This window comes from Triturus cristatus, chromosome 11 (assembly GCF_964204655.1).
Source record: "Triturus cristatus chromosome 11, aTriCri1.1, whole genome shotgun sequence".
Lineage (NCBI taxonomy): Eukaryota > Metazoa > Chordata > Amphibia > Caudata > Salamandridae > Triturus > Triturus cristatus.
In genome coordinates, this window is record NC_140594.1 from 389,932,595 (window position 1) to 389,941,190 (window position 8,596).

General features: G+C 46.9%; 1 protein-coding gene across 2 annotated transcripts in view; it reads right to left on the reverse strand.

The window, feature by feature from the left end:
• Positions 1 to 7,589, reverse strand: part of LOC146784251 (heparan sulfate glucosamine 3-O-sulfotransferase 1-like) — a 78,636-nt gene extending 71,047 nt beyond the window's left edge. Inside the window, exon 1 of one of the 2 annotated variants that reach the window (XM_085634867.1) lies at positions 7,481 to 7,589. The gene's annotated coding sequence lies outside the window, so the exon portion shown is untranslated. The remainder of the gene's footprint in view (positions 1 to 7,480) is intronic. The other variant, XM_085634868.1, reaches the window with a different exon arrangement.
• Positions 7,590 to 8,596: the final 1,007 nt, after the last annotated feature.

Sequence of the window (8,596 nt, forward strand, 5' to 3'; positions counted from 1 at the left end):
GTGATGCACCTGGCTGGAGTAATGGTGACCTGAATGGCTGTTTTCCAGGAGAATAGCTTCACGTTGTATGGGTTTGAAGGGTTTGTACATTAGTCTGGCCAGGACCTGGCAGGGCTGCAGGCTCATATACGTCATTTGACAGCTCCCAGGTATTGTACGAGGAGTCATCTGACTTTATTGTTACACAAATATCCACTTACATTTCTGATTAAACTACATATCAACAGAAAGACGCCATCGTCCACTGAGCAAGTTAGCAGCTGAACCTCAGCTCCTTGCTTATGTACTGTGATTGGCGACTGCTAGGGAAGTTACATTCTGGGAGGAAAAGCTAAGATGTGCAAAAGATTGCTCCTCATGAACCGCCTGTTTGAGCTGGCCATGGGAAGGCGGAGGTTCATGACTCCCCTTCCCTGGGAGGAAGCCTCTCCCATGGGAAAGGTGAACTTGTTCCATCTTAAGAAGGTGACTGTTGTCTCAGAACTGGGCTCAGCGAGGCCATCAAAATGACAGTGCATTAATGGCTGGCTGGCTGTCCTTCCCAGAGCTCACTAGATCTTACTGTTGGAATTAAAGAGGTCAGGTGAAAGGCATATGCCATTTTCCTTTTGAAGAAATGCAGTCCCCTATGGAGCCGAGACCCCTGCCAAACCCGGAGGAAAACTGCTTGCATCTGGAGTTATAGGTTTCAAAAACATTACTGCCCCAGTGCCACCAAACCACAAAGAGGACACTGAGATCTTGTTGATGAGGTTCGCACTCAAGGGGGGTTGAAGATGCCCACTGAGACTTCCTGCCCTCTGGTTGTTGACCCCAGCAATGTGGTCTACTTGTAAGAACAGACATTGGGTGTTTGTCCACTCTCACCATTCTAGAGCTATCTGGAGAAGCGGTGTGCAGAGAGCACCACTCTGCTTTCTTATGAAAGGGGCCCATCATATTGACTGTGTGCATCATTACTACCTTGGTAATAGCCACTTTACTTTTAAGTCCAAGGTACCCTTTTTTGGGTTCCAGCTTGTTGATGTGAAAAGACAAATGTAATCTTTCCCACAAGACTGATGGAAAGAGTCCCGCAGTGAGTTCACCATCCAAAATCTGATGAGACTGTTGCGACTGTAAGTTACAACTGGAGAAGTAGAAGGGGTTCATCAACAAAAGGTTGGAACAAACGAGATGGTGCAAAGATAAAGTGTAAAGAGCACATGTAGAGCTTAGCATTGAGGACTACACTAATGCAAGATGCTTGTAGCCTCTGAAACCACAATGCAGTGCTAACAATGCATCATTCTCCAGGAAGTGGTCCATGATCTGTTTGTAGGCACATACTCTCTGGGTGACAACAAGGCCTTTGAAAGTCCGGATTCCAGAATGGCTCAGATGAAGAGGGTCATCTGTGGTCTGGAAGGATCTTAGATAGTTCCATGAGGATCCAAGAACTGCTAGGATTCTGAGGCTTAGGGTCACAAAGGACTCTGCAAGCTCCCTTGTTAAAGGGCGGATCAGGCAAGCATCAGCCGCAGAAAGGCAGCAACGATATTTGTATAAAGTTGAGGGCTACAATCAGGCAAGCATCAGCCGCAGAAAGGCAGCAACGATATTTGTATAAAGTTGAGGGCTACAATCAGGCTTGAGGGCAGAATCGATGAATGTACTGACTAGACACCTTTTTATGTATCTGTATAAGAAGCTAAAAACAGACTCCCCGTGCTAAGTACACAAAACAGTGCTAATGAAAAAACAAAAGAACAAACAAGGAGCAACGGGCGGATGGCGGTGGGGGGACGACACAGCCTTGCGCCGAGCACTGAAACGAACATGAAGCAATGCAATAAAAAAAAAAAGTGTTCCCCCAAATAACAGATAAGCTGTCTAAGCATAACAAAACTGAACTTGGCCGGTGGTGCTCTGGAAAAAATGGAAGTGACGTTGGCTGCCTAAACCAGTTACGAGGTAGCAAAGAAGACCGATACTGCGCTGAACAAATGGTAAGCAGCAGGCGGGAGCTACGTCCTTTACTAAATGTAAATGTAAATGTTAATGTAAATGTTGTATACTTGTAAAGCGCACAGCTGCCCCAGCAACGGGGCGTCCCGGCGCTGTATACCGCTGGGGAACCCATCCTGGCTTTCCCTGTTTAAATACTACAGGTCTTGCAGACACGCATGCGCGCTGCCTAGGCTCGACTTAAATACATATCTTTTTGTTGTAATACGCATCGTAGGAAGATATGATTCTTTTTTGTGCAAAGAAAAGCTATTAGTTTTGAATTACTGTAACCTGAAGATGTACTTTAACCCCTTGGCTGCGGCGGGAATTCCGCCGCAGCGCTGGGGGGGGTTTGGGGGCAGCGCGGTGGCGCTGTGCTCATGACGGAGCCACTCCATCATGAGCCACGGTTGAGCTGTGCTCATGACGGAGTGGTTCCGTCATGACTCCGCCCACTGCGATAATCGCCCGCACAGGCGGGGAATCAGCGCAGCGTGGGAGGAGCGGCAGCCAACGGCCGCAGCATGACGGAACCACTCCGTCATGAGCACACGGCACCCGTGGCTCATGACGGAGTGGTTCCGTCATGAGCGCTGAAAGGGTTAAACAGAGAAGTATGACAACAAAAAAAGGAAACAAAAAATGGAAAGAAACACCAATTGGAAATTTAAAGTGTTGGCCTGACAGCCCAGGCACTGACAATCATTCCTTGTAGACAGATGTGAACATGTGATCAGGCAAAATGTGGTCACTAACAATGCAAGTGGGCGGCCCATTGCCCATGCTGAATGATGTTGAGGGCAGAAGCAAAATGTGAAAGATAGTTGAACAACTCAGTGGATGAAAGTGACTACCCGCACACCTTTCTACACGTGTATTTTTATCTATTACTTTTTTGATTACATGAGGCATCAAAACAGCTAACGGAGGTTCTAGACCAGACGTTTAAAACATGCCTCCCCAGAACCAGAGGCAACATCTGGACTATCATCTGCATAACTGGAATGCTTATCTGGTACACTGGACCCATTTCAGAAGAACACACCTGGCTTACAGTGTCCAGTTCTGGAGGCCACATCTATAATATTTTGTCCAGTTCGAAAGGTCCTAATCTGAAGGTCATAACCTTGGGAGTGTCATCTAGAACACCTGGTCTATTTCTTGGGTGTGACCTGAAGTACTCAGACCAGTCTGGAGGCCTAATCTTGATTTTGGCATCTTGGGTACAGATCCCTTCAGAAACCCAAACCCTTTGTGTCCAGTTCACAGTCACAACTGGAATATTGCACCCAGTCCCGGAAGCCACATTTACATTTCTGGGGGCTTGGCCTGGAGCAGTGTGCCGATTTTTGAAACCCACAACCAAAGAGCTGTCCCCAGTTCAATATGCCACGCAGAGTACTACCCAGTCCAGGAGGCCCCATCTCAAGCACTGGGTCCAGTCTCAAGCCTAGTACTGAATACTCGGTGCAGCTGCAGACATCCGATCTGGAGTGCTGCAATCAGGTCTGGGGGCCAGCCCACTTCTAGAGTATTATGTATAATCCGGGAGGCTATGCGAGGGCAGCATCCAGTTTGAAAGCTACATTTCCAGAAGAATTGAAATCGACAGCCCGAATAACAAAACTGTGAATGATTTATGACGCAGGTAGTACAAGGAGAGGCTGAATGAGCTAGAATGTTTGTTCACACTGCACAAAATACCACTCAGTGCGACATAGTTACACACCACATAATTACACTCTACTCAATGTAACATAAATACACTCCACATAATACCACTCAGTGCCACATAATTACATGTCACATAATTATACTCTACTGAATGCAACATACACTCCACATAATACCACTCAGTGCCACATAATTACACGCCATATAATCACACTCTACTCAATGCAAAATAAATACACTCCACATATTACCACTTAGTACCACATCATTACACACCACATAATTACATTCAACTCAATGCAACATAAATACACTCCACATAATACCACTCAGTACCACATAATCACACATCACAATTACTATATTCAATGCAACATAAATACACTCCACATATTACCACTCAGTGCCACATAGTTACACACACCCAAGCATCACCTAAACATCAACCAAGCATCACGTCAGTCTGCCCTCTGAATCTGGCATCTGTTGATTCTCCCCTAGTGTCCGTCCACTGCTCGTGTTCTAATTAAATTACTGTTTTCCAACCTCCACTCCCCCGTTATTTATGTCCCGCTCCCCCATAACAAAAAAAATTATAACAAACAAGCATGAGAACAGGCAGGAAGAAGTTGTCGGCAGTGCAACTACAAAAAAACTAGAAGACATTTTTTATGTTAAAATCATTTTTTAATCAGGTTGTTCAGTTGTATATAATGTCGTTTAGGTTTGTATAAAAGTAACAAAAATACTTAACACTTTTTATTATAACTTTTCAGCATGATGCACAGCAGCCACAATGCTCTACAACATAGCCAAAAGTTCTGGCTAAACACACAAGGTCCCAATGCAAGACCTGGCTATTGTCCATGCTAATGCTTGTTAGCAGAAGAGAACAGCAGCATGCTTGGTGAGAAGGGAAGTCCGCGCATGAGGGAGTCAAAACCGTCGGATGCCTTACAAACACTGTCCTGGCAAACAAAGTGTCTGGTGCTATACAGGATGCAGGTGTAAAGCCGGAGACCTCATTGTGCCTGTTTGTCAAAACCAGTAAGAAACTGGGCACATTGGATGGCACGGACAATTCAAAACTGCTGTAAATTGTGAAAAATCACCACATCACAACACGAGTACCCTCCACCCCCACACACACACCCGCACACCCCTCTTTCTCCGACTCAGCCCAATAACCAAATCACAGCTGTATCCTAGGGTTCGCCTTATGATCTCACTGGGGTCAAACCTTGCATTGGCGTGATGACGTTTACAGTGGCGCTCCCTAAGGCCGCCTCGTGCATTGGCGGAAACAATGTTCGCACAGAGTATGGTATAGATAGTTTCACCCCTGCCCCCCAGTGACACTCGGAGTAACACGGGGGAATTAACAAATGCCTGTCAGTGCCAACTTTCCTTCGGTATTAACTGGTGACTGCTTAGAAGTAGAGCGTAATGAGATGGCGCTAAAACACGATTGAAAAGTACTCCTCCTCAGAGACGTTTTAAGGCATGGACAAAGTGGGGTTTGGCCCAGGGCCCCAGCCTTTCAGGCACCGCCCCCCTCCCCCCCCCCCCCCCCCCCCCCCCATAGAGCCACCTGTACTCTGCAGAGTCTTGCCCGGACGACCAATAATAAATCTTCAATAGATTGTTTTCAATACCGTTTCCCTTTATTTTTGATGTAGGTGATGTGTGAGAGTCTATTACAGACATTTTGCAGAGAAATGTTGTTTTTATATTTCATGCAACATCAATTTAAAAAAAACTTTCTTTTGAATCGAAACAGGACCTCACATATTAGAAATGGGAGGGTGTCACAGACATTATTTGTAGTAATAACAGTGAGCTGCTGCTGGTTACAATACTGAAAACGCATGCCACTGTCCCTGAATATTAGATATATAACCAAATTTAGAATTTGAATGAGTGTGCCTGTGCACCGTCAGTGACCTGCCCACAGAAAGAGAGCATGAAAGAGCTGAGACTGGATCATAAAATCAGAGCTGTTCTGAACAGGGCCCCCAAAATGCGCTTGGTCCAGGGCCTCGAAAATACTTAAAATGCCCCCGCTCCTCCTGGGGTATGAAGCGGGATGTAGCGAGGCGGTAATTTGCATTTCAAGGGTTGGGCTGGCCACAGAGCAAGTATGTATCTTGCTTCTCACCTGTACACAACAGCGCACAACACTGAACAAGCCCTACCCGTCACCTGCACACAGCTCATGTATACGTTGCTCGGAGCAGTATCCTCAATTCCTCGCCCTCACACGTAGTTCGGAGCATATTAAGACCGCTCTTCACTTAAACGCAGCTCCGACTGGCATCGCCTCGCGCTCCTGCGTGTCCACGCCTTAGGGCAGAGTACTGAGTACTGCTACCCCCTCGTCTACCTATTCGGCAACACACAGCTCAGCATAGCACCTGCCTCACACATGCACACAGCCCAGAAGCCATTCTTCCCGTTTATCTAAGTGGATTCAGCGCTTAGACACAGAGCTTCCAGTGCCTACTCCTGCACACGCTGCATGCACGCACAGGGATACTACGCTCGCTGCCATAACAGAAAATGTTCGCTCGGTGATGTGAGTCGCGCAATGCATTTTTGGGGTTTCAGTCTACATCCCACTCATCTAAACCAGGCCATCTTAAAAGACCTGGCGATATAACGCATTGGGTGTGATTACTGTTCATACTGTCATTTACCACCTCCAGGAGTAAGTCTTCACGTCTTCCTATTGTAACTTTTGGGAGATAAGTTTAGAAAATGAAAGGCTCTGGGATCCAAATGGAATGAAGTAGTCTTAAGCTTTGAAACACCAGTGGAAAATATCGGTATCTAGCAGCAGGCTGCCCGGTAACCAGCGACTGCCTGAAGACCAGGTCCAGCGGGTGAGCTTTAGCCACGGGCGAGGATACTTGACATTTAATCTCAGCTTTACCACTTCTAACTGTGCCAGACATAAACGCTGTTCCGAAGCGAGGCAGGGCCTACACCACAGCTGTGCGGCCCTGGGCAGCCCCGTTGGCATTGCCATCAGAATCCCTGCCCCCTAACGGACCAGCAGACATTGTTTTCAATCCTAACCTCTCGTTTGGCCAAACTGTGCACTCTTGGGCAATTACTTTTTAAACTTATTCCTTCAGCTCCCTTTTTGGATAAATCCTAAGTGTTTAGAATCACTGTAAAAGCTGCTATTAATCATGTTATTAAAATGGGCTCTATATTACCTGGGGGAGGGGGAAATTACCAAATCTCATGCGGTGTTCACCGAAATGTAGTACAGTGGTTTGCAGGAACTAGCAGCGTGCAGTCTTCAGTCTACTAATATAACTGTTTGATCCTGGGCAAATATGTCAGCACTCCAAGACAGGCTAAATGGAAGAATTAAACACCAAATGGATATCCCCAGGACTGGTCCCCAGCCTAGTTTTCAGTCGCACATACAGGGCTGCTCAGATTTGCATTTTGATAGCTGAACGTGCTGCTGAGGGTGCAGTGAGCAGGACTCCTCTTTCACAGCTCATAGAGAGGGGACAGAGTGAGTCGCGTGTCTTCTGGGATGGGGTAAAAGTGGCTGCGAACCAGAATGTGGGACAATATGCGAGCCGCAGGGCCTCTGTGCGGACAGCAGAACATAAGCAAGGACTGCAGGACACGCCTGCGAAATGCCGGACGGTTGGCCACGCTACTTCGCCTGCAGACTGTCCTCCTGGTACAGAGGAATGCCCCACCCTTGTGTACAGCTCAAGAGGGAAGAGCAAGTTCCCCTCTGCACACATCTCAGTGGACGGGTCCATTCACCCCACCTGCCCTCCTCACTCACCTGAACACAGCTGCGGGCTGTGCAGAAAGCCTTCCTCTCGCCTGCACGCGGCTCCGGCTCGTGCAGTGTGCGCGAGACACTTTTCGTGCGTGTAGTCATAGCTCCGTTCTGCCTCGGATGGGAAAAAGAGGAGGAGGGAGGCTGGCTCTGGGGAGGGACCAGCTGATGCATCAATGAAACGGTGCGCGCGTGAGTGCGTATGCAGGGTGGGTGCTGTGCGGCTTGTACTGGAGCGGTTAGTTCCTGTGCACTGATAGAGCCTTGGACAGTCTGTGCTCACTTTGCGTGCTATTTATATATAAGCAGTTGTTTGTGTGCCTCTGTGATTTATGTGTACCGCATGCACTGTCTGTGTGCCATGCTTCATGGAGATGGGCGTGAGCAATTATGCTTTGTGAACAGTATGTGGAATATAAGTGTATAGTGTAAGTGAAGCGTGTGTACGTGCAGCATATGAGAGCTGTTACCTCAACATGCGTGAATGGCACGCGTGTGTCGTGTATAATTTATTCACATCAGACAATGGGGTAACCCTGTGTCCCTCAGAACCTGGGTATAGGATTATGAAAGCACAATGGTTCTGTCGGGTATAGCCACAATATTTCTTATAATTACAATTAAATCTCAAAAGCAAATTATTTACTGCACAGATTGAATGTGAACACATAAACAAGGAACGCACAATCAATGCAAAGTAACCACAAAGAAATCAGGTTTGCTGGGTAACTGGATACTTTATATAAATTACATCATTTATATTTACCCACATATAAAAGTTTTTATATTGCATATGTAGCTGCCAACAGCGTGAAGATTAAAGTGAATTGTGATCAAGTGACATAGTGTGGTCAGTGACACAGTGAGTGCGTGATATGTACAAGGTAGTTAAAATATATACACGTTTAGGAGAGGCCAGAGTGAACACAATGACCCTGCCACTCTATACAATTTCAGTGTTTTGCGAGCGGGGCCTTGAGCTGGACCTGGTGGTAGAGTCGACGTTTCAACCCTATGTGCGCGATACTAATTCATCACAGCGGGTCTTCATCAGGACTGAAATGGGGGAGGGGGATGGCAGCCTAATGATGGACTAGTTATTCCTGGTGAGGCTCAGGT